Source organism: Lissotriton helveticus, chromosome 4_1, assembly GCF_964261635.1.
Source record: "Lissotriton helveticus chromosome 4_1, aLisHel1.1, whole genome shotgun sequence".
In the NCBI taxonomy this organism is placed as follows: domain Eukaryota; kingdom Metazoa; phylum Chordata; class Amphibia; order Caudata; family Salamandridae; genus Lissotriton; species Lissotriton helveticus.
Window position 1 is genome coordinate 1,691,835,808 of NC_136063.1, and position 20,469 is coordinate 1,691,856,276.

A 20,469-nucleotide genomic window follows, 5' to 3' on the forward strand; every position below is an offset into this window, starting at 1 on the left:
CTCCCTTGCACTCTTGAATCGCTTAAGAGCAATGTATTCTTCCAGCAAGCTGAATAACGAGACAGGGTTGAGAAAGTGTTCCAGCTGTCTGTGCGCCATCAGCAGCCACTAGGTGTCCCTCTTGTGTTTTCCCGTGGATCCCGATTGTACAGGAATTCATCGGTTCAGTAGCAAGGGGGAGAGGATGGCCTGTGCTTGGAAGTGACAGACAGTCGGGTGGCATTATGAGGATTTTTTCAATTTCTGATTCATATGTGCTGTAGAGAAAAATAAGCTTTCAGCCCCCATGAGCTTTGTCATTCGGAAAGCAGTGTATGAACTTTTGCTGCATGGCACTGAGCTCCCTGGTGGTCTAGTGGTTAGGATTCGGCGCTCTCACCGCCGCGGCCCGGGTTCGATTCCCGGTCAGGGAAAAGTCCTTCTTCTGCCCTTGAAAACTTTTCCTTCCCGTAGGTCGCGGGCTTCTCAAAATGAAGTTGCTTTCTGACTCACAGTTTGCCTAGCATCACGCAGTATAGCTCCAAATATCATTTTTGCAAGGTCCCTTTATAGCTGCTTTCCACAGCGGGAGGAAAGTCACTTGTGCAAGGCTCTTGAGCAAGTGAGACCCTGTATTCCAAAGTGCAATTCCTTTTGTAGGCTTCTGACCACATGGCGTGCGGCAGGAAGTCTCCTTTGACAGGCCTGCAGGCTTTGTTTCCAAATGGCATCCTGGACCCATTGCAACCCACCTTTTTGCTAAAATGGAAGTCTGGATCTGGGTAAGAAAAAACTGAGCTGCACGTACGGAAAAAAGCAGAGGCCAGCCACAGGGAGGGTGTGGCCAGGGCAGTCTGATTTGCATACTGACCTGTGGCATCTTGGGAATGTATAGGGTTTGGAGCTTAACGGGTGCTGCAGGGGTCTGCCTGGCTGGAGAGATGCCTGTCTGGTACACCCCTCAGGACAGACGGTGCCTTCCGTTCGAACATGGAGGGTGAGGGACATGGGTCACCCTCTTATACAGGGGTGTGGCTGTGGGCAGGACGGGTTGTGGGGGACCCGTCAGGGCATTGCCCGTTTGGAAGCCCGTTCGGAAGGCGAGAGGAGGCGGGGGCAGGGAACTCTCCTCAATTTTCCCCCAGAGGTTTGGGGAAAAGCCTTTGCACGTTTGAGCCAGCCGGGCCTGCATCAGCAGATCCTGCTCCTCTGGCAAGGGAGAGCTTGTAGGTGAAATCAAAAAAGGGGAGAAATCTGCAAGAGCCGGGTTAAAAAATTCCAGGGGCAGACCCATGTTCCCCAGGAAGCAAGTACTTCCTCCTGCTCCCTTCAGTGGGAAAAGATATAGGAGGTGTATTTCTCTAAGCAGGGGATCTGCGTAGATGGCACTGCAATGCTTTGGGAAGCATCCATGCTGGTAGCAGAATAGCAGCAGACCCCACAGCTGAGACTTGAATGGGGACTGTTGGAGAGGGGCAGTGGAAGGGCGCAGGAAAATGCTTTTCAAAAGCATCTGCACTTTCTTACAAAGCAGCTGAAAACCCATACCAGGAATGGGGCTCAAACCCATGCGGACAAACATCCATTGGATCTTAAGTCCAACGCCTTAACCACTCGGCCACCCTGGTGAGACCCAAGGCCAAGCTTTACTCAACTCCCTTTTTCTGCTGGCTGCTGCAGCACCGGCTGTCCAGGAAGAGCTGTTTGCGGAATTAAAAGGCTTTTGCAGGAGGCTAAAGGTAATTGCTTATGACAAACACACTGTGTGACACCTAACTTTCTCCCACTCGGACTTTACGGGCAATTTTTATAATGGAGTTAGCTTAGTCACAATAAGGGGGTGAGCAAGGCAAGCACACAAGAGCATCTCCTCCCTGGTGGTCTAGTGGCTAGGATTCGGTGCTTTCACCGCCGCGGCCCGGCTTCGATTCCCGGTCAGGGAAGATACCTCTAAAGCATAGATTTGAGTGTTTTGTCCCAGTAGCTTTTTTTAAACGAAGGTCCTTAAAAAGGTACCCCTACCCATGAACGAAAGAGGAGGAAAGGGACTGGGTCCCTTGTGCCCCAGGTTGTTTTGCTCCCATTGCCCTCAGCCACCTTTATGCGCACGCACTCCTCCACCCAGTCTGGTGCTCTATGTGTGTGTAAAGTGCAGTACCAGCTCACCAGAAAGGTAAATTGCTGGAAACCCCTGCTGTGATGCATACATCTACTTTGGAGCACTCTTCTCCCTTGCACTCTTGAATCGCTTAAGAGCAATGTATTCTTCCAGCAAGCTGAATAACGAGACAGGGTTGAGAAAGTGTTCCAGCTGTCTGTGCGCCATCAGCAGCCACTAGGTGTCCCTCTTGTGTTTTCCCGTGGATCCCGATTGTACAGGAATTCATCGGTTCAGTAGCAAGGGGGAGAGGATGGCCTGTGCTTGGAAGTGACAGACAGTCGGGTGGCATTATGAGGATTTTTTCAATTTCTGATTCATATGTGCTGTAGTGAAAAATAAGCTTTCAGCCCCCATGAGCTTTGTCATTCGGAAAGCAGTGTATGAACTTTTGCTGCATGGCACTGGGCTCCCTGGTGGTCTAGTGGTTAGGATTCGGCGCTCTCACCGCCGTGGCCCAGGTTCGATTCCCGGTCAGGGAAAAGTCCTTCTTCTGCCCTTGAAAACTTTTCCTTCCCGTAGGTCGCGGGCTTCTCAAAATGAAGTTGCTTTCTGACTCACAGTTTGCCTAGCATCACGCAGTATACCTCCAAATATCATTTTCGCAAGGTCCCTTTATAGCTGCTTTCCACAGCGGGAGGAAAGTCACTTGTGCAAGGCTCTTGAGCAAGTGAGACCCTGTATTCCAAAGTGCAATTCCTTTTGTAGGCTTCTGACCACATGGCGTGCGGCAGGAAGTCTCCTTTGACAGGCCTGCAGGCTTTGTTTCCAAATGGCATCCTGGACCCATTGCAACCCACCTTTTTGCTAAAATGGAAGTCTGGATCTGGGTAAGAAAAAACTGAGCTGCACGTACGGAAAAAAGCAGAGGCCAGCCACAGGGAGGGTGTGGCCAGGGCAGTCTGATTTGCATACTGACCTGTGGCATCTTGGGAATGTATAGGCTTTGGAGCTTAACGGGTGCTGCAGGGGTCTGCCTGGCTGGAGAGATGCCTGTCTGGTACACCCCTCAGGACAGACGGTGCCTTCCGTTCGAACATGGAGGGTGAGGGACATGGGTCACCCTCTTATACAGGGGTGTGGCTGTGGGCAGGACGGGTTGTGGGTGACCCGTCAGGGCATTGCCCGTTTGGAAGCCCGTTCGGAAGGCGAGAGGAGGCGGGGGCAGGGAACTCTCCTCAATTTTCCCCCAGAGGTTTGGGGAAAAGCCTTTGCACGTTTGAGCCAGCCGGGCCTGCATCAGCAGATCCTGCTCCTCTGGCAAGGGAGAGCTTGTAGGTGAAATCAAAAAAGGGGAGAAATCTGCAAGAGCCGGGTTAAAAAATTCCAGGGGCAGACCCATGTTCCCCAGGAAGCAAGTACTTCCTCCTGCTCCCTTCAGTGGGAAAAGATATAGGAGGTGTATTTCTCTAAGCAGGGGATCTGCGTAGATGGCACTGCATTGCTTTGGGAAGCATCCATGCTGGTAGCAGAATAGCAGCAGACCCCACAGCTGAGACTTGAATGGGGACTGTTGGAGAGGGGCAGTGGAAGGGCGCAGGAAAATGCTTTTCAAAAGCATCTGCACTTTCTTACAAAGCAGCTGAAAACCCATACCAGGAATAGGGCTCGAACCCATGCGGATAAACGTCCATTGGATCTTAAGTCCAACGCCTTAACCACTCGGCCACCCTGGTGAGACCCAAGGCCAAGCTTTACTCAACTCCCTTTTTCTGCTGGCTGCTGCAGCACCGGCTGTCCAGGAAGAGCTGTTTGCGGAATTAAAAGGCTTTTGCAGGAGGCTAAAGGTAATTGCTTATGACAAACACACTGTGTGACACCTAACTTTCTCCCACTCGGACTTTACGGGCAATTTTTATAATGGAGTTAGCTTAGTCACAATAAGGGGGTGAGCAAGGCAAGCACACAAGAGCATCTCCTCCCTGGTGGTCTAGTGGCTAGGATTCGGCGCTTTCACCGCCGTGGCCCGGGTTCGATTCCCGGTCAGGGAAGATACCTCTAAAGCATAGATTTGAGTGTTTTGTCCCAGTAGCTTTTTTTAACGAAGGTCCTTAAAAAGGTACCCCTACCCATGAACGAAAGAGGAGGAAAGGGACTGGGTCCCCTGTGCCCCAGGTTGTTTTGCTCCCATTGCCCTCAGCCACCTTTATGCGCACGCACTCCTCCACCCAGTCTGGTGCTCTATGTGTGTGTAAAGTGCAGTACCAGCTCACCAGAAAGGTAATTTGCTGGAAACCCCTGCTGTGATGCATACATCTACTTTGGAGCACTCTTCTCCCTTGCACTCTTGAATCGCTTAAGAGCAATGTATTCTTCCAGCAAGCTGAATAACGAGACAGGGTTGAGAAAGTGTTCCAGCTGTCTGTGCGCCATCAGCAGCCACTAGATGTCCCTCTTGTGTTTTCCCGTGGATCCCGATTGTACAGGAATTCATCGGTTCAGTAGCAAGGGGGAGAGGATGGCCTGTGCTTGGAAGTGACAGACAGTCGGGTGGCATTATGAGGATTTTTTCAATTTCTGATTCATATGTGCTGTAGAGAAAAATAAGCTTTCAGCCCCCATGAGCTTTGTCATTCGGAAAGCAGTGTATGAACTTTTGCTGCATGGCACTGGGCTCCCTGGTGGTCTAGTGGTTAGGATTCGGCGCTCTCACCGCCGCGGCCCGGGTTCGATTCCCGGTCAGGGAAAAGTCCTTCTTCTGCCCTTGAAAACTTTTCCTTCCCGTAGGTTGCGGGCTTCTCAAAATGAAGTTGCTTTCTGACTCACAGTTTGCCTAGCATCACGCAGTATAGCTCCAAATATCATTTTTGCAAGGTCCCTTTATAGCTGCTTTCCACAGCGGGAGGAAAGTCACTTGTGCAAGGCTCTTGAGCAAGTGAGACCCTGTATTCCAAAGTGCAATTCCTTTTGTAGGCTTCTGACCACATGGCGTGCGGCAGGAAGTCTCCTTTGACAGGCCTGCAGGCTTTGTTTCCAAATGGCATCCTGGACCCATTGCAACCCACCTTTTTGCTAAAATGGAAGTCTGGATCTGGGTAAGAAAAAACTGAGCTGCACGTACGGAAAAAAGCAGAGGCCAGCCACAGGGAGGGTGTGGCCAGGGCAGTCTGATTTGCATACTGACCTGTGGCATCTTGGGAATGTATAGGCTTTGGAGCTTAACGGGTGCTGCAGGGGTCTGCCTGGCTGGAGAGATGCCTGTCTGGTACACCCCTCAGGACAGACGGTGCCTTCTGTTCGAACATGGAGGGTGAGGGACATGGGTCACCCTCTTATACAGGGGTGTGGCTGTGGGCAGGACGGGTTGTGGGGGACCCGTCAGGGCATTGCCCGTTTGGAAGCCCGTTCGGAAGGCGAGAGGAGGCGGGGGCAGGGAACTCTCCTCAATTTTCCCCCAGAGGTTTGGGGAAAAGCCTTTGCACGTTTGAGCCAGCCGGGCCTGCATCAGCAGATCCTGCTCCTCTGGCAAGGGAGAGCTTGTAGGTGAAATCAAAAAAGGGGAGAAATCTGCAAGAGCCGGGTTAAAAAATTCCAGGGGCAGACCCATGTTCCCCAGGAAGCAAGTACTTCCTCCTGCTCCCTTCAGTGGGAAAAGATATAGGAGGTGTATTTCTCTAAGCAGGGGATCTGCGTAGATGGCACTGCATTGCTTTGGGAAGCATCCATGCTGGTAGCAGAATAGCAGCAGACCCCACAGCTGAGACTTGAATGGGGACTGTTGGAGAGGGGCAGTGGAAGGGCGCAGGAAAATGCTTTTCAAAAGCATCTGCACTTTCTTACAAAGCAGCTGAAAACCCATACCAGGAATGGGGCTCGAACCCATGCGGACAAACGTCCATTGGATCTTAAGTCCAACGCCTTAACCACTCGGCCACCCTGGTGAGACCCAAGGTCCAGCTTTACTCAACTCCCTTTTTCTGCTGGCTGCTGCAGCACCGGCTGTCCAGCAAGAGCTGTTTGCGGAATTAAAAGGCTTTTGCAGGAGGCTGAAGGTAATTGCTTATGACAAACACACTGTGTGACACCTAACTTTCTCTCACTCGGACTTTACGGGCAATTTTTATATTGGAGTTAGCTTAGTCACAATAAGGGGGTGAGCAATGCAAGCACACCAGAGCATCTCCTCCCTGGTGGTCTAGTGGCTAGGATTCGTCGCTTTCACCGCCGCGGCCCGGGTTCGATTCCCGGTCAGGGAAGATACCTCTAAAGCATAGATTTGAGTGTTTTGTCCCAGTAGCTTTTTTTAAACGAAGGTCCTTAAAAAGGTACCCCTACCCATGAACGAAAGAGGAGGAAAGGGACTGGGTCCCTTGTGCCCCAGGTTGTTTTGCTCCCATTGCCCTCAGCCACCTTTATGCGCACGCACTCCTCCACCCAGTCTGGTGCTCTATGTGTGTGTAAAGTGCAGTACCAGCTCACCAGAAAGGTAAATTGCTGGAAACCCCTGCTGTGATGCATACATCTACTTTGGAGCACTCTTCTCCCTTGCACTCTTGAATCGCTTAAGAGCAATGTATTCTTCCAGCAAGCTGAATAACGAGACAGGGTTGAGAAAGTGTTCCAGCTGTCTGTGCGCCATCAGCAGCCACTAGGTGTCCCTCTTGTGTTTTCCCGTGGATCCCGATTGTACAGGAATTCATCGGTTCAGTAGCAAGGGGGAGAGGATGGCCTGTGCTTGGAAGTGACAGACAGTCGGGTGGCATTATGAGGATTTTTTCAATTTCTGATTCATATGTGCTGTAGAGAAAAATAAGCTTTCAGCCCCCATGAGCTTTGTCATACGGAAAGCAGTGTATGAACTTTTGCTGCATGGCACTGGGCTCCCTGGTGGTCTAGTGGTTAGGATTCGGCGCTCTCACCGCCGCGGCCCGGGTTCGATTCCCGGTCAGGGAAAAGTCCTTCTTCTGCCCTTGAAAACTTTTCCTTCCCGTAGGTCGCGGGCTTCTCAAAATGAAGTTGCTTTCTGACTCACAGTTTGCCTAGCATCACGCAGTATAGCTCCAAATATCATTTTCGCAAGGTCCCTTTATAGCTGCTTTCCACAGCGGGAGGAAAGTCACTTGTGCAAGGCTCTTGAGCAAGTGAGACCCTGTATTCCAAAGTGCAATTCCTTTTGTAGGCTTCTGACCACATGGCGTGCGGCAGGAAGTCTCCTTTGACAGGCCTGCAGGCTTTGTTTCCAAATGGCATCCTGGACCCATTGCAACCCACCTTTTTGCTAAAATGGAAGTCTGGATCTGGGTAAGAAAAAACTGAGCTGCACGTACGGAAAAAAGCAGAGGCCAGCCACAGGGAGGGTGTGGCCAGGGCAGTCTGATTTGCATACTGACCTGTGGCATCTTGGGAATGTATAGGCTTTGGAGCTTAACGGGTGCTGCAGGGGTCTGCCTGGCTGGAGAGATGCCTGTCTGGTACACCCCTCAGGACAGACGGTGCCTTCCGTTCGAACATGGAGGGTGAGGGACATGGGTCACCCTCTTATACAGGGGTGTGGCTGTGGGCAGGACGGGTTGTGGGGGACCCGTCAGGGCATTGCCCGTTTGGAAGCCCGTTCGGAAGGCGAGAGGAGGCGGGGGCAGGGAACTCTCCTCAATTTTCCCCCAGAGGTTTGGGGAAAAGCCTTTGCACGTTTGAGCCAGCCGGGCCTGCATCAGCAGATCCTGCTCCTCTGGCAAGGGAGAGCTTGTAGGTGAAATCAAAAAAGGGGAGAAATCTGCAAGAGCCGGGTTAAAAAATTCCAGGGGCAGACCCATGTTCCCCAGGAAGCAAGTACTTCCTCCTGCTCCCTTCAGTGGGAAAAGATATAGGAGGTGTATTTCTCTAAGCAGGGGATCTGCGTAGATGGCACTGCATTGCTTTGGGAAGCATCCATGCTGGTAGCAGAATAGCAGCAGACCCCACAGCTGAGACTTGAATGGGGACTGTTGGAGAGGGGCAGTGGAAGGGCGCAGGAAAATGCTTTTCAAAAGCATCTGCACTTTCTTACAAAGCAGCTGAAAACCCATACCAGGAATGGGGCTCGAACCCATGCGGACAAACGTCCATTGGATCTTAAGTCCAACGCCTTAACCACTCGGCCACCCTGGTGAGACCGAAGGCCCCGCTTTACTCAACTCCCTTTTTCTGCTGGCTGCTGCAGCACCGGCTGTCCAGGAAGAGCTGTTTGCGGAATTAAAAGGCTTTTGCAGGAGGCTAAAGGTAATTGCTTATGACAAACACACTGTGTGACACCTAACTTTCTCCCACTCGGACTTTACGGGCAATTTTTATAATGGAGTTAGCTTAGTCACAATAAGGGGGTGAGCAAGGCAAGCACACAAGAGCATCTCCTCCCTGGTGGTCTAGTGGCTAGGATTCGGCGCTTTCACCGCCGCGGCCCGGGTTCGATTCCCGGTCAGGGAAGATACCTCTAAAGCATAGATTTGAGTGTTTTGTCCCAGTAGCTTTTTTTAACGAAGGTCCTTAAAAAGGTACCCCTACCCATGAACGAAAGAGGAGGAAAGGGACTGGGTCCCCTGTGCCCCAGGTTGTTTTGCTCCCATTGCCCTCAGCCACCTTTATGCGCACGCACTCCTCCACCCAGTCTGGTGCTCTATGTGTGTGTAAAGTGCAGTACCAGCTCACCAGAAAGGTAAATTGCTGGAAACCCCTGCTGTGATGCATACATCTACTTTGGAGCACTCTTCTCCCTTGCACTCTTGAATCGCTTAAGAGCAATGTATTCTTCCAGCAAGCTGAATAACGAGACAGGGTTGAGAAAGTGTTCCAGCTGTCTGTGCGCCATCAGCAGCCACTAGATGTCCCTCTTGTGTTTTCCCGTGGATCCCGATTGTACAGGAATTCATCGGTTCAGTAGCAAGGGGGAGAGGATGGCCTGTGCTTTGAAGTGACAGACAGTCGGGTGGCATTATGAGGATTTTTTCAATTTCTGATTCATATGTGCTGTAGAGAAAAATAAGCTTTCAGCCCCCATGAGCTTTGTCATTCGGAAAGCAGTGTATGAACTTTTGCTGCATGGCACTGGGCTCCCTGGTGGTCTAGTGGTTAGGATTCGGCGCTCTCACCGCCGCGGCCCGGGTTCAATTCCCGGTCAGGGAAAAGTCCTTCTTCTGTCCTTGAAAACTTTTCCTTCCCGTAGGTCGCGGGCTTCTCAAAATGAAGTTGCTTTCTGACTCACAGTTTGCCTAGCATCACGCAGTATAGCTCCAAATATCATTTTCGCAAGGTCCCTTTATAGCTGCTTTCCACAGCGGGAGGAAAGTCACTTGTGCAAGGCTCTTGAGCAAGTGAGACCCTGTATTCCAAAGTGCAATTCCTTTTGTAGGCTTCTGACCACATGGCGTGCGGCAGGAAGTCTCCTTTGACAGGCCTGCAGGCTTTGTTTCCAAATGGCATCCTGGACCCATTGCAACCCACCTTTTTGCTAAAATGGAAGTCTGGATCTGGGTAAGAAAAAACTGAGCTGCACGTACGGAAAAAAGCAGAGGCCAGCCACAGGGAGGGTGTGGCCAGGGCAGTCTGATTTGCATACTGACCTGTGGCATCTTGGGAATGTATAGGCTTTGGAGCTTAACGGGTGCTGCAGGGGTCTGCCTGGCTGGAGAGATGCCTGTCTGGTACACCCCTCAGGACAGACGGTGCCTTCCGTTCGAACATGGAGGGTGAGGGACATGGGTCACCCTCTTATACAGGGGTGTGGCTGTGGGCAGGACGGGTTGTGGGGGACCCGTCAGGGCATTGCCCGTTTGGAAGCCCGTTCGGAAGGCGAGAGGAGGCGGGGGCAGGGAACTCTCCTCAATTTTCCCCCAGAGGTTTGGGGAAAAGCCTTTGCACGTTTGAGCCAGCCGGGCCTGCATCAGCAGATCCTGCTCCTCTGGCAAGGGAGAGCTTGTAGGTGAAATCAAAAAAGGGGAGAAATCTGCAAGAGCCGGGTTAAAAAATCCCAGGGGCAGACCCATGTTCCCCAGGAAGCAAGTACTTCCTCCTGCTCCCTTCAGTGGGAAAAGATATAGGAGGTGTATTTCTCTAAGCAGGGGATCTGCGTAGATGGCACTGCATTGCTTTGGGAAGCATCCATGCTGGTAGCAGAATAGCAGCAGACCCCACAGCTGAGACTTGAATGGGGACTGTTGGAGAGGGGCAGTGGAAGGGCGCAGGAAAATGCTTTTCAAAAGCATCTGCACTTTCTTACAAAGCAGCTGAAAACCCATACCAGGAATGGGGCTCGAACCCATGCGGACAAACGTCCATTGGATCTTAAGTCCAACGCCTTAACCACTCGGCCACCCTGGTGAGACCCAAGGCCAAGCTTTACTCAACTCCCTTTTTCTGCTGGCTGCTGCAGCACCGGCTGTCCAGGAAGAGCTGTTTGCGGAATTAAAAGGCTTTTGCAGGAGGCTAAAGGTAATTGCTTATGACAAACACACTGTGTGACACCTAACTTTCTCCCACTCGGACTTTACGGGCAATTTTTATATTGGAGTTAGCTTAATCACAATAAGGGGGTGAGCAAGGCAAGCACACAAGAGCATCTCCTCCCTGGTGGTCTAGTGGCTAGGATTCGGCGCTTTCACCGCCGCAGCCCGGGTTCGATTCCCGGTCAGGAAGATACCTCTAAAGCATAGATTTGAGTGTTTTGTCCCAGTAGCTTTTTTTAAACGAAGGTCCTTAAAAAGGTACCCCTACCCATGAACGAAAGAGGAGGAAAGGGACTGGGTCCCTTGTGCCCCAGGTTGTTTTGCTCCCATTGCCCTCAGCCACCTTTATGCGCACGCACTCCTCCACCCAGTCTGCTGCTCTATGTGTGTGTAAAGTGCAGTACCAGCTCACCAGAAAGGTAAATTGCTGGAAACCCCTGCTGTGATGCATACATCTACTTTGGAGCACTCTTCTCCCTTGCACTCTTGAATCGCTTAAGAGCAATGTATTCTTCCAGCAAGCTGAATAACGAGACAGGGTTGAGAAAGTGTTCCAGCTGTCTGTGCGCCATCAGCAGCCACTAGGTGTCCCTCTTGTGTTTTCCCGTGGATCCCGATTGTACAGGAATTCATCGGTTCAGTAGCAAGGGGGAGAGGATGGCCTGTGCTTGGAAGTGACAGACAGTCGGGTGGCATTATGAGGATTTTTTCAATTTCTGATTCATATGTGCTGTAGAGAAAAATAAGCTTTCAGCCCCCATGAGCTTTGTCATTCGGAAAGCAGTGTATGAACTTTTGCTGCATGGCACTGGGCTCCCTGGTGGTCTAGTGGTTAGGATTCGGCGCTCTCACCGCTGCGGCCCGGGTTCGATTCCCGGTCAGGGAAAAGTCCTTCTTCTGCCCTTGAAAACTTTTCCTTCCCGTAGGTCGCGGGCTTCTCAAAATGAAGTTGCTTTCTGACTCACAGTTTGCCTAGCATCACGCAGTATAGCTCCAAATATCATTTTTGCAAGGTCCCTTTATAGCTGCTTTCCACAGCGGGAGGAAAGTCACTTGTGCAAGGCTCTTGAGCAAGTGAGACCCTGTATTCCAAAGTGCAATTCCTTTTGTAGGCTTATGACCACATGGCGTGCGGCAGGAAGTCTCCTTTGACAGGCCTGCAGGCTTTGTTTCCAAATGGCATCCTGGACCCATTGCAACCCACCTTTTTGCTAAAATGGAAGTCTGGATCTGGGTAAGAAAAAACTGAGCTGCACGTACGGAAAAAAGCAGAGGCCAGCCACAGGGAGGGTGTGGCCAGGGCAGTCTGATTTGCATACTGACCTGTGGCATCTTGGGAATGTATAGGCTTTGGAGCTTAACGGGTGCTGCAGGGGTCTGCCTGGCTGGAGAGATGCCTGTCTGGTACACCCCTCAGGACAGACGGTGCCTTCCGTTCGAACATGGAGGGTGAGGGACATGGGTCACCCTCTTATACAGGGGTGTGGCTGTGGGCAGGACGGGTTGTGGGGGACCCGTCAGGGCATTGCCCGTTTGGAAGCCCGTTCGGAAGGCGAGAGGAGGCGGGGGCAGGGAACTCTCCTCAATTTTCCCCCAGAGGTTTGGGGAAAAGCCTTTGCACGTTTGAGCCAGCCAGGCCTGCATCAGCAGATCCTGCTCCTCTGGCAAGGGAGAGCTTGTAGGTGAAATCAAAAAAGGGGAGAAATCTGCAAGAGCCGGGTTAAAAAATTCCAGGGGCAGACCCATGTTCCCCAGGAAGCAAGTACTTCCTCCTGCTCCCTTCAGTGGGAAAAGATATAGGAGGTGTATTTCTCTAAGCAGGGGATCTGCGTAGATGGCACTGCATTGCTTTGGGAAGCATCCATGCTGGTAGCAGAATAGCAGCAGACCCCACAGCTGAGACTTGACTGGGGACTGTTGGAGAGGGGCAGTGGAAGGGCGCAGGAAAATGCTTTTCAAAAGCATCTGCACTTTCTTACAAAGCAGCTGAAAACCCATACCAGGAATGGGGCTCGAACCCATGCGGATAAACGTCCATTGGATCTTAAGTCCAACGCCTTAACCACTCGGCCACCCTGGTGAGACCCAAGGTCAAGCTTTACTCAACTCCCTTTTTCTGCTGGCTGCTGCAGCACCGGCTGTCCAGGAAGAGCTGTTTGCGGAATTAAAAGGCTTTTGCAGGAGGCTAAAGGTAATTGCTTATGACAAACACACTGTGTGACACCTAACTTTCTCCCACTCGGACTTTACGGGCAATTTTTATAATGGAGTTAGCTTAGTCACAATAAGGGGGTGAGCAAGGCAAGCACACAAGAGCATCTCCTCCCTGGTGGTCTAGTGGCTAGGATTCGGTGCTTTCACCGCCGCGGCCCGGGTTCGATTCCCGGTCAGGGAAGATACCTCTAAAGCATAGATTTGAGTGTTTTGTCCCAGTAGCTTTTTTTAACGAAGGTCCTTAAAAAGGTACCCCTACCCATGAACGAAAGAGGAGGAAAGGGACTGGGTCCCCTGTGCCCCAGGTTGTTTTGCTCCCATTGCCCTCAGCCACCTTTATGCGCACGCACTCCTCCACCCAGTCTGGTGCTCTATGTGTGTGTAAAGTGCAGTACCAGCTCACCAGAAAGGTAAATTGCTGGAAACCCCTGCTGTGATGCATACATCTACTTTGGAGCACTCTTCTCCCTTGCACTCTTGAATCGCTTAAGAGCAATGTATTCTACCAGCAAGCTGAATAACGAGACAGGGTTGAGAAAGTGTTCCAGCTGTCTGTGCGCCATCAGCAGCCACTAGGTGTCCCTCTTGTGTTTTCCCGTGGATCCCGATTGTACAGGAATTCATCGGTTCAGTAGCAAGGGGGAGAGGATGGCCTGTGCTTGGAAGTGACAGACAGTCGGGTGGCATTATGAGGATTTTTTCAATTTCTGATTCATATGTGCTGTAGTGAAAAATAAGCTTTCCGCCCCCATGAGCTTTGTCATTCGGAAAGCAGTGTATGAACTTTTGCTGCATGGCACTGGGCTCCCTGGTGGTCTAGTGGTTAGGATTCGGCGCTCTCACCGCCGCGGCCCGGGTTCGATTCCCGGTCAGGGAAAAGTCCTTCTTCTGCCCTTGAAAACTTTTCCTTCCCGTAGGTCGCGGGCTTCTCAAAATGAAGTTGCTTTCTGACTCACAGTTTGCCTAGCATCACGCAGTATAGCTCCAAATATCATTTTCGCAAGGTCCCTTTATAGCTGCTTTCCACAGCGGGAGGAAAGTCACTTGTGCAAGGCTCTTGAGCAAGTGAGACCCTGTATTCCAAAGTGCAATTCCTTTTGTAGGCTTCTGACCACATGGCGTGCGGCAGGAAGTCTCCTTTGACAGGCCTGCAGGCTTTGTTTCCAAATGGCATCCTGGACCCATTGCAACCCACCTTTTTGCTAAAATGGAAGTCTGGATCTGGGTAAGAAAAAACTGAGCTGCACGTACGGAAAAAAGCAGAGGCCAGCCACAGGGAGGGTGTGGCCAGGGCAGTCTGATTTGCATACTGACCTGTGGCATCTTGGGAATGTATAGGCTTTGGAGCTTAACGGGTGCTGCAGGGGTCTGCCTGGCTGGAGAGATGCCTGTCTGGTACACCCCTCAGGACAGACGGTGCCTTCCGTTCGAACATGGAGGGTGAGGGACATGGGTCACCCTCTTATACAGGGGTGTGGCTGTGGGCAGGACGGGTTGTGGGGGACCCGTCAGGGCATTGCCCGTTTGGAAGCACGTTCGGAAGGCGAGAGGAGGCGGGGGCAGGGAACTCTCCTCAATTTTCCCCCAGAGGTTTGGGGAAAAGCCTTTGCACGTTTGAGCCAGCCGGGCCTGCATCAGCAGATCCTGCTCCTCTGGCAAGGGAGAGCTTGTGGGTGAAATCAAAAAAGGGGAGAAATCTGCAAGAGCCGGGTTAAAAAATTCCAGGGGCAGACCCATGTTCCCCAGGAAGCAAGTACTTCCTCCTGCTCCCTTCAGTGGGAAAAGATATAGGAGGTGTATTTCTCTAAGCAGGGGATCTGCGTAGATGGCACTGCATTGCTTTGGGAAGCATCCATGCTGGTAGCAGAATAGCAGCAGACCCCACAGCTGAGACTTGAATGGGGACTGTTGGAGAGGGGCAGTGGAAGGGCGCAGGAAAATGCTTTTCAAAAGCATCTGCACTTTCTTACAAAGCAGCTGAAAACCCATACCAGGAATGGGGCTCGAACCCATGCGGATAAACGTCCATTGGATCTTAAGTCCAACGCCTTAACCACTCGGCCACCCTGGTGAGACCCAAGGCCAAGCTTTACTCAACTCCCTTTTTCTGCTGGCTGCTGCAGCACCGGCTGTCCAGGAAGAGCTGTTTGCGGAATTAAAAGGCTTTTGCAGGAGGCTAAAGGTAATTGCTTATGACAAACACACTGTGTGACACCTAACTTTCTCCCACTCGGACTTTACGGGCAATTTTTATAATGGAGTTAGCTTAGTCACAATAAGGGGGTGAGCAAGGCAAGCACACAAGAGCATCTCCTCCCTGGTGGTCTAGTGGCTAGGATTTGGCGCTTTCAACGCCGCGGCCCGGGTTCGATTCCCGGTCAGGGAAGATACCTCTAAAGCATAGATTTGAGTGTTTTGTCCCAGTAGCTTTTTTTAACGAAGGTCCTTAAAAAGGTACCCCTACCCATGAACGAAAGAGGAGGAAAGGGACTGGGTCCCCTGTGCCCCAGGTTGTTTTGCTCCCATTGCCCTCAGCCACCTTTATGCGCACGCACTCCTCCACCCAGTCTGGTGCTCTATGTGTGTGTAAAGTGCAGTACCAGCTCACCAGAAAGGTAAATTGCTGGAAACCCCTGCTGTGATGCATACATCTACTTTGGAGCACTCTTCTCCCTTGCACTCTTGAATCGCTTAAGAGCAATGTATTCTACCAGCAAGCTGAATAACGAGACAGGGTTGAGAAAGTGTTCCAGCTGTCTGTGCGCCATCAGCAGCCACTAGGTGTCCCTCTTGTGTTTTCCCGTGGATCCCGATTGTACAGGAATTCATCGGTTCAGTAGCAAGGGGGAGAGGATGGCCTGTGCTTGGAAGTGACAGACAGTCGGGTGGCATTATGAGGATTTTTTCAATTTCTGATTCATATGTGCTGTAGTGAAAAATAAGCTTTCAGCCCCCATGAGCTTTGTCATTCGGAAAGCAGTGTATGAACTTTTGCGGCATGGCACTGGGCTCCCTGGTGGTCTAGTGGTTAGGATTCGTCGCTCTCACCGCCGTGGCCCGGGTTCGATTCCCGGTCAGGGAAAAGTCCTTCTTCTGCCCTTGAAAACTTTTCCTTCCCGTAGGTCGCGGGCTTCTCAAAATGAAGTTGCTTTCTGACTCACAGTTTGCCTAGCATCACGCAGTATAGCTCCAAATATCATTTTCGCAAGGTCCCTTTATAGCTGCTTTCCACAGCGGGAGGAAAGTCACTTGTGCAAGGCTCTTGAGCAAGTGAGACCCTGTATTCCAAAGTGCAATTCCTTTTGTAGGCTTCTGACCACATGGCGTGCGGCAGGAAGTCTCCTTTGACAGGCCTGCAGGCTTTGTTTCCAAATGGCATCCTGGACCCATTGCAACCCACCTTTTTGCTAAAATGGAAGTCTGGATCTGGGTAAGAAAAAACTGAGCTGCACGTACGGAAAAAAGCAGAGGCCAGCCACAGGGAGGGTGTGGCCAGGGCAGTCTGATTTGCATACTGACCTGTGGCATCTTGGGAATGTATAGGCTTTGGAGCTTAACGGGTGCTGCAGGGGTCTGCCTGGCTGGAGAGATGCCTGTCTGGTACACCCCTCAGGACAGACGGTGCCTTCCGTTCGAACATGGAGGGTGAGGGACATGGGTCACCCTCTTATACAGGGGTGTGGCTGTGGGCAGGACGGGTTGTGGGGGACCCGTCAGGGCATTGCCCGTTTGGAAGCCCGTTCGGAAGGCGAGAGGAGGCGGGGGCAGGGAACTCTCCTCAATTTTCCCCCAGAGGTTTGGGGAAAAGCCTTTGCACGTTTGAGCCAGCCGGGCCTGCATCAGCAGATCCTGCTCCTCTGGCAAGGGAGAGCTTGTGGGTGAAATCAAAAAAGGGGAGAAATCTGCAAGAGCCGGGTTAAAAAATTCCAGGGGCAGACCCATGTTCCCCAGGAAGCAAGTACTTCCTCCTGCTCCCTTCAGTGGGAAAAGATATAGGAGGTGTATTTCTCTAAGCAGGGGATCTGCGTAGATGGCACTGCATTGCTTTGGGAAGCATCCATGCTGGTAGCAGAATAGCAGCAGACCCCACAGCTGAGACTTGAATGGGGACTGTTGGAGAGGGGCAGTGGAAGGGCGCAGGAAAACGCTTTTCAAAAGCATCTGCACTTTCTTACAAAGCAGCTGAAAACCCATACCAGGAATGGGGCTCGAACACATGCGGACAAACGTCCATTGGATCTTAAGTCCAACGCCTTAACCACTCGGCCACCCTGGTGAGACCCAAGGTCCAGCTTTACTCAACTCCCTTTTTCTGCTGGCTGCTGCAGCACCGGCTGTCCAGCAAGAGCTGTTTGTGGAATTAAAAGGCTTTTGCAGGAGGCTGAAGGTAATTGCTTATGACAAACACACTGTGTGACACCTAACTTTCTCCCACTCGGACTTTACGGGCAATTTTTATATTGGAGTTAGCTTAGTCACAATAAGGGGGTGAGCAAGGCAAGCACACAAGAGCATCTCCTCCCTGGTGGTCTAGTGGCTAGGATTCAGCGCTTTTACCGCCGCGGCCCGGGTTCGATTCCCGGTCAGGGAAGATACCTCTAAAGCATAGATTTGAGTGTTTTGTCCCAGTAGCTTTTTTTAAACGAAGGTCCTTAAAAAGGTACCCCTACCCATGAACGAAAGAGGAGGAAAGGGACTGGGTCCCTTGTGCCCCAGGTTGTTTTGCTCCCATTGCCCTCAGCCACCTTTATGCGCACGCACTCCTCCACCCAGTCTGGTGCTCTATGTGTGTGTAAAGTGCAGTACCAGCTCACCAGAAAGGTAAATTGCTGGAAACCCCTGCTGTGATGCATACATCTACTTTGGAGCACTCTTCTCCCTTGCACTCTTGAATCGCTTAAGAGCAATGTATTCTTCCAGCAAGCTGAATAACGAGACAGGGTTGAGAAAGTGTTCCAGCTGTCTGTGCGCCATCAGCAGCCACTAGGTGTCCCTCTTGTGTTTTCCCGTGGATCCCGATTGTACAGGAATTCATCGGTTCAGTAGCAAGGGGGAGAGGATGGCCTGTGCTTGGAAGTGACAGACAGTCGGGTGGCATTATGAGGATTTTTTCAATTTCTGATTCATATGTGCTGTAGAGAAAAATAAGCTTTCAGCCCCCATGAGCTTTGTCATTCGGAAAGCAGTGTATGAACTTTTGCTGCATGGCACTGGGCTCCCTGGTGGTCTAGTGGTTAGGATTCGGCGCTCTCACCGCCGCGGCCCGGGTTTGATTCCCGGTCAGGGAAAAGTCCTTCTTCTGCCCTTGAAAACTTTTCCTTCCCGTAGGTCGCGGGCTTCTCAAAATGAAGTTGCTTTCTGACTCACAGTTTGCCTAGCATCACGCAGTATAGCTCCAAATATCATTTTCGCAAGGTCCCTTTATAGCTGCTTTCCACAGCGGGAGGAAAGTCACTTGTGGAAGGCTCTTGAGCAAGTGAGACCCTGTATTCCAAAGTGCAATTCCTTTTGTAGGCTTCTGACCACATGGCGTGCGGCAGGAAGTCTCCTTTGACAGGCCTGCAGTTTTTTTTCCAAATGGCATCCTGGACCCATTGCAACCCACCTTTTTGCTAAAATGGAAGTCTGGATCTGGGTAAGAAAAAACTGAGCTGCACGTACGGAAAAAAGCAGAGGCTAGCCACAGGGAGGGTGTGGCCAGGGCTGTCTGATTTGCATACTGACCTGTGGCATCCTGGGAATGTATAGGCTTTGGAGCTTAACGGGTGCTGCAGGGGTCTGCCTGGCTGGAGAGATGCCTGTCTGGTACACCCCTCAGGACAGACGGTGCCTTCCGTTCGAATATGGAGGGTGAGGGACATGGGTCACCCTCTTATACAGGGGTGTGGCTATGGGCAGGACGGCTTGTGGGGGACCCGTCAGGGCATTGCCCGTTTGGAAGCCCATTCGGAAGGCGAGAGGAGGCGGGGGCAGGGAACTCTCCTCAATTTTCCCCCAGAGGTTTGGGGAAAAGCCTTTGCACGTTTGAGCCAGCTGGGCCTGCATCAGCAGATCCTGCTCCTCCGGGAAGGGAGAGCTTGTAGGTGAAATCAAAAAAGGGGAGAAATCTGCAAGAGCCGGGTTAAAAAATTCCAGGGGCAGACCCATGTTCCCCAGGAAGCAAGTACTTCCTCCTGCTCCCTTCAGTGGGAAAAGATATAGGAGGTGTATTTCTCTAAGCAGGGGATCTGCGTAGATGGCATTGCATTGCTTTGGGAAGCATCCATGCTGGTAGCAGAATAGCAGCAGATCCCACAGCTGAGACTTGAATGGGGACTGTTGGAGAGGGGCAGTGGAAGGGCGCAGGAAAATGCTTTTCAAAACCATCTGCACTTTCTTACAAAGCAGCTGAAAACCCATACCAGGAATGGGGCTCGAACCCATGCGGACAAACGTCCATTGGATCTTAAGTCCAACGCCTTAACCACTCGGCCACCCTGGTGAGACCTAAGGCCCAGCTTTACTCAACTCCCTTTTTCTGCTGGCTGCTGCAGCACCGGCTGTCCAGCAAGAGCTGTTTGCGGAGTTAAAAGGCTTTTGCAGGAGGCTAAAGGTAATTGCTTATGACAAACACACTGTGTGACACCTAACTTTCTCCCACTCGGACTTTACGGGCAATTTTTATATTGGAGTTAGCTTAGTCACAATAAGGGGGTGAGCAAGTCAAGCACACAAGAGCATCTCCTCCCTGGTGGTCTAGTGGCTAGGATTTGGCGCTTTCACCGCCGCGGCCCGGGTTCGATTCCCGGTCAGGGAAGATACCTCTAAAGCATAGATTTGAGTGTTTTGTCCCAGTAGCTTTTTTTAAACAAAGGTCCTTAAAAAGGTACCCCTACCCATGAACGAAAGAGGAGGAAAGGGACTGGGTCCCCTGTGCCCCAGGTTGTTTTGCTCCCATTGCCCTCAGCCACCTTTATGCGCACGCACTCCTCCACCCAGTCTGGTGCTCTACGTGTGTGTAAAGTGCAGTACCAGCTCACCAGAAAGGTAAATTGCTGGAAACCCCTGCTGTGATGCATACATCTACTTTGGAGCACTCTTCTCCCTTGCACTCTTGAATCGCTTAAGAGCAATGTATTCTTCCAGCAAGCTGAATAACGAGACAGGGTTGAGAAAGTGTTCCAGCTGTCTGTGCGCCATCAGCAGCCACTAGGTGTCCCTCTTGTGTTTTCCCATGGATCCCGATTGTACAGGAATTCATCGGTTCAGTAGCAAGGGGGAGAGGATGGCCTGTGCTTGGAAGTGACAGACAGTCGGGTGGCATTATGAGGATTTTTTCAATTTCTGATTCATATGTGCTGTAGAGAAAAATAAGCTTTCAGCCCCCATGAGCTTTGTCATTCGGAAAGCAGTGTATGAACTTTTGCTGCATGGCACTGGGCTCCCTGGTGGTCTAGTGGTTAGGATTCGGCGCTCTCACCGCCGCGGCCCGGGTTCGATTCCCGGTCAGGGAAAAGTCCTTCTTCTGCCCTTGAAAACTTTTCCTTCCCGTAGGTCGCGGGCTTCTCAAAATGAAGTTGCTTTCTGACTCACAGTTTGCCTAGCATCACGCAGTATAGCTCCAAATATCATTTTCGCAAGGTCCCTTTATAGCTGCTTTCCACGCGGGAGGAAAGTCACTTGTGGAAGGCTCTTGAGCAAGTGAGACCCTGTATTCCAAAG

At 51.5% G+C, this 20,469-nt stretch overlaps 27 non-coding genes across 27 annotated transcripts; 18 read left to right on the forward strand and 9 right to left on the reverse strand.

The window, feature by feature from the left end:
- Nucleotides 1–341: 341 nt before the first annotated feature.
- On the forward strand, nucleotides 342–413 carry TRNAE-CUC (transfer RNA glutamic acid (anticodon CUC)). Its single transcript has one exon. It is a non-coding gene; the product is annotated as a tRNA-Glu (tRNA).
- A 1,111-nt stretch (nucleotides 414–1,524) lies between these two features.
- TRNAL-UAA (transfer RNA leucine (anticodon UAA)) lies at nucleotides 1,525–1,607 on the reverse strand. Its single transcript has one exon. It is a non-coding gene; the product is annotated as a tRNA-Leu (tRNA).
- Nucleotides 1,608–1,850: 243 nt separating this feature from the next.
- TRNAE-UUC (transfer RNA glutamic acid (anticodon UUC)) lies at nucleotides 1,851–1,922 on the forward strand. Its single transcript has one exon. It is a non-coding gene; the product is annotated as a tRNA-Glu (tRNA).
- Nucleotides 1,923–2,547: 625 nt separating this feature from the next.
- TRNAE-CUC (transfer RNA glutamic acid (anticodon CUC)) lies at nucleotides 2,548–2,619 on the forward strand. The gene has a single exon. It is a non-coding gene; the product is annotated as a tRNA-Glu (tRNA).
- Nucleotides 2,620–3,730: 1,111 nt separating this feature from the next.
- Nucleotides 3,731–3,813, reverse strand: TRNAL-UAA (transfer RNA leucine (anticodon UAA)). Its single transcript has one exon. It is a non-coding gene; the product is annotated as a tRNA-Leu (tRNA).
- A 243-nt stretch (nucleotides 3,814–4,056) lies between these two features.
- Nucleotides 4,057–4,128, forward strand: TRNAE-UUC (transfer RNA glutamic acid (anticodon UUC)). The gene has a single exon. It is a non-coding gene; the product is annotated as a tRNA-Glu (tRNA).
- A 624-nt stretch (nucleotides 4,129–4,752) lies between these two features.
- Nucleotides 4,753–4,824, forward strand: TRNAE-CUC (transfer RNA glutamic acid (anticodon CUC)). The gene has a single exon. It is a non-coding gene; the product is annotated as a tRNA-Glu (tRNA).
- A 1,111-nt stretch (nucleotides 4,825–5,935) lies between these two features.
- TRNAL-UAA (transfer RNA leucine (anticodon UAA)) lies at nucleotides 5,936–6,018 on the reverse strand. The gene has a single exon. It is a non-coding gene; the product is annotated as a tRNA-Leu (tRNA).
- A 243-nt stretch (nucleotides 6,019–6,261) lies between these two features.
- Nucleotides 6,262–6,333, forward strand: TRNAE-UUC (transfer RNA glutamic acid (anticodon UUC)). Its single transcript has one exon. It is a non-coding gene; the product is annotated as a tRNA-Glu (tRNA).
- A 625-nt stretch (nucleotides 6,334–6,958) lies between these two features.
- On the forward strand, nucleotides 6,959–7,030 carry TRNAE-CUC (transfer RNA glutamic acid (anticodon CUC)). The gene has a single exon. It is a non-coding gene; the product is annotated as a tRNA-Glu (tRNA).
- Nucleotides 7,031–8,141: 1,111 nt separating this feature from the next.
- Nucleotides 8,142–8,224, reverse strand: TRNAL-UAA (transfer RNA leucine (anticodon UAA)). The gene has a single exon. It is a non-coding gene; the product is annotated as a tRNA-Leu (tRNA).
- Nucleotides 8,225–8,467: 243 nt separating this feature from the next.
- Nucleotides 8,468–8,539, forward strand: TRNAE-UUC (transfer RNA glutamic acid (anticodon UUC)). Its single transcript has one exon. It is a non-coding gene; the product is annotated as a tRNA-Glu (tRNA).
- A 624-nt stretch (nucleotides 8,540–9,163) lies between these two features.
- TRNAE-CUC (transfer RNA glutamic acid (anticodon CUC)) lies at nucleotides 9,164–9,235 on the forward strand. The gene has a single exon. It is a non-coding gene; the product is annotated as a tRNA-Glu (tRNA).
- A 1,111-nt stretch (nucleotides 9,236–10,346) lies between these two features.
- Nucleotides 10,347–10,429, reverse strand: TRNAL-UAA (transfer RNA leucine (anticodon UAA)). The gene has a single exon. It is a non-coding gene; the product is annotated as a tRNA-Leu (tRNA).
- Nucleotides 10,430–10,672: 243 nt separating this feature from the next.
- TRNAE-UUC (transfer RNA glutamic acid (anticodon UUC)) lies at nucleotides 10,673–10,744 on the forward strand. The gene has a single exon. It is a non-coding gene; the product is annotated as a tRNA-Glu (tRNA).
- A 624-nt stretch (nucleotides 10,745–11,368) lies between these two features.
- Nucleotides 11,369–11,440, forward strand: TRNAE-CUC (transfer RNA glutamic acid (anticodon CUC)). The gene has a single exon. It is a non-coding gene; the product is annotated as a tRNA-Glu (tRNA).
- A 1,111-nt stretch (nucleotides 11,441–12,551) lies between these two features.
- Nucleotides 12,552–12,634, reverse strand: TRNAL-UAA (transfer RNA leucine (anticodon UAA)). The gene has a single exon. It is a non-coding gene; the product is annotated as a tRNA-Leu (tRNA).
- A 243-nt stretch (nucleotides 12,635–12,877) lies between these two features.
- TRNAE-UUC (transfer RNA glutamic acid (anticodon UUC)) lies at nucleotides 12,878–12,949 on the forward strand. The gene has a single exon. It is a non-coding gene; the product is annotated as a tRNA-Glu (tRNA).
- Nucleotides 12,950–13,573: 624 nt separating this feature from the next.
- TRNAE-CUC (transfer RNA glutamic acid (anticodon CUC)) lies at nucleotides 13,574–13,645 on the forward strand. The gene has a single exon. It is a non-coding gene; the product is annotated as a tRNA-Glu (tRNA).
- A 1,111-nt stretch (nucleotides 13,646–14,756) lies between these two features.
- Nucleotides 14,757–14,839, reverse strand: TRNAL-UAA (transfer RNA leucine (anticodon UAA)). The gene has a single exon. It is a non-coding gene; the product is annotated as a tRNA-Leu (tRNA).
- A 243-nt stretch (nucleotides 14,840–15,082) lies between these two features.
- Nucleotides 15,083–15,154, forward strand: TRNAE-UUC (transfer RNA glutamic acid (anticodon UUC)). The gene has a single exon. It is a non-coding gene; the product is annotated as a tRNA-Glu (tRNA).
- Nucleotides 15,155–15,778: 624 nt separating this feature from the next.
- Nucleotides 15,779–15,850, forward strand: TRNAE-CUC (transfer RNA glutamic acid (anticodon CUC)). Its single transcript has one exon. It is a non-coding gene; the product is annotated as a tRNA-Glu (tRNA).
- A 1,111-nt stretch (nucleotides 15,851–16,961) lies between these two features.
- On the reverse strand, nucleotides 16,962–17,044 carry TRNAL-UAA (transfer RNA leucine (anticodon UAA)). The gene has a single exon. It is a non-coding gene; the product is annotated as a tRNA-Leu (tRNA).
- A 940-nt stretch (nucleotides 17,045–17,984) lies between these two features.
- Nucleotides 17,985–18,056, forward strand: TRNAE-CUC (transfer RNA glutamic acid (anticodon CUC)). The gene has a single exon. It is a non-coding gene; the product is annotated as a tRNA-Glu (tRNA).
- Nucleotides 18,057–19,166: 1,110 nt separating this feature from the next.
- TRNAL-UAA (transfer RNA leucine (anticodon UAA)) lies at nucleotides 19,167–19,249 on the reverse strand. The gene has a single exon. It is a non-coding gene; the product is annotated as a tRNA-Leu (tRNA).
- Nucleotides 19,250–19,492: 243 nt separating this feature from the next.
- TRNAE-UUC (transfer RNA glutamic acid (anticodon UUC)) lies at nucleotides 19,493–19,564 on the forward strand. Its single transcript has one exon. It is a non-coding gene; the product is annotated as a tRNA-Glu (tRNA).
- Nucleotides 19,565–20,189: 625 nt separating this feature from the next.
- TRNAE-CUC (transfer RNA glutamic acid (anticodon CUC)) lies at nucleotides 20,190–20,261 on the forward strand. Its single transcript has one exon. It is a non-coding gene; the product is annotated as a tRNA-Glu (tRNA).
- The last annotated feature ends 208 nt before the right edge of the window (nucleotides 20,262–20,469 follow it).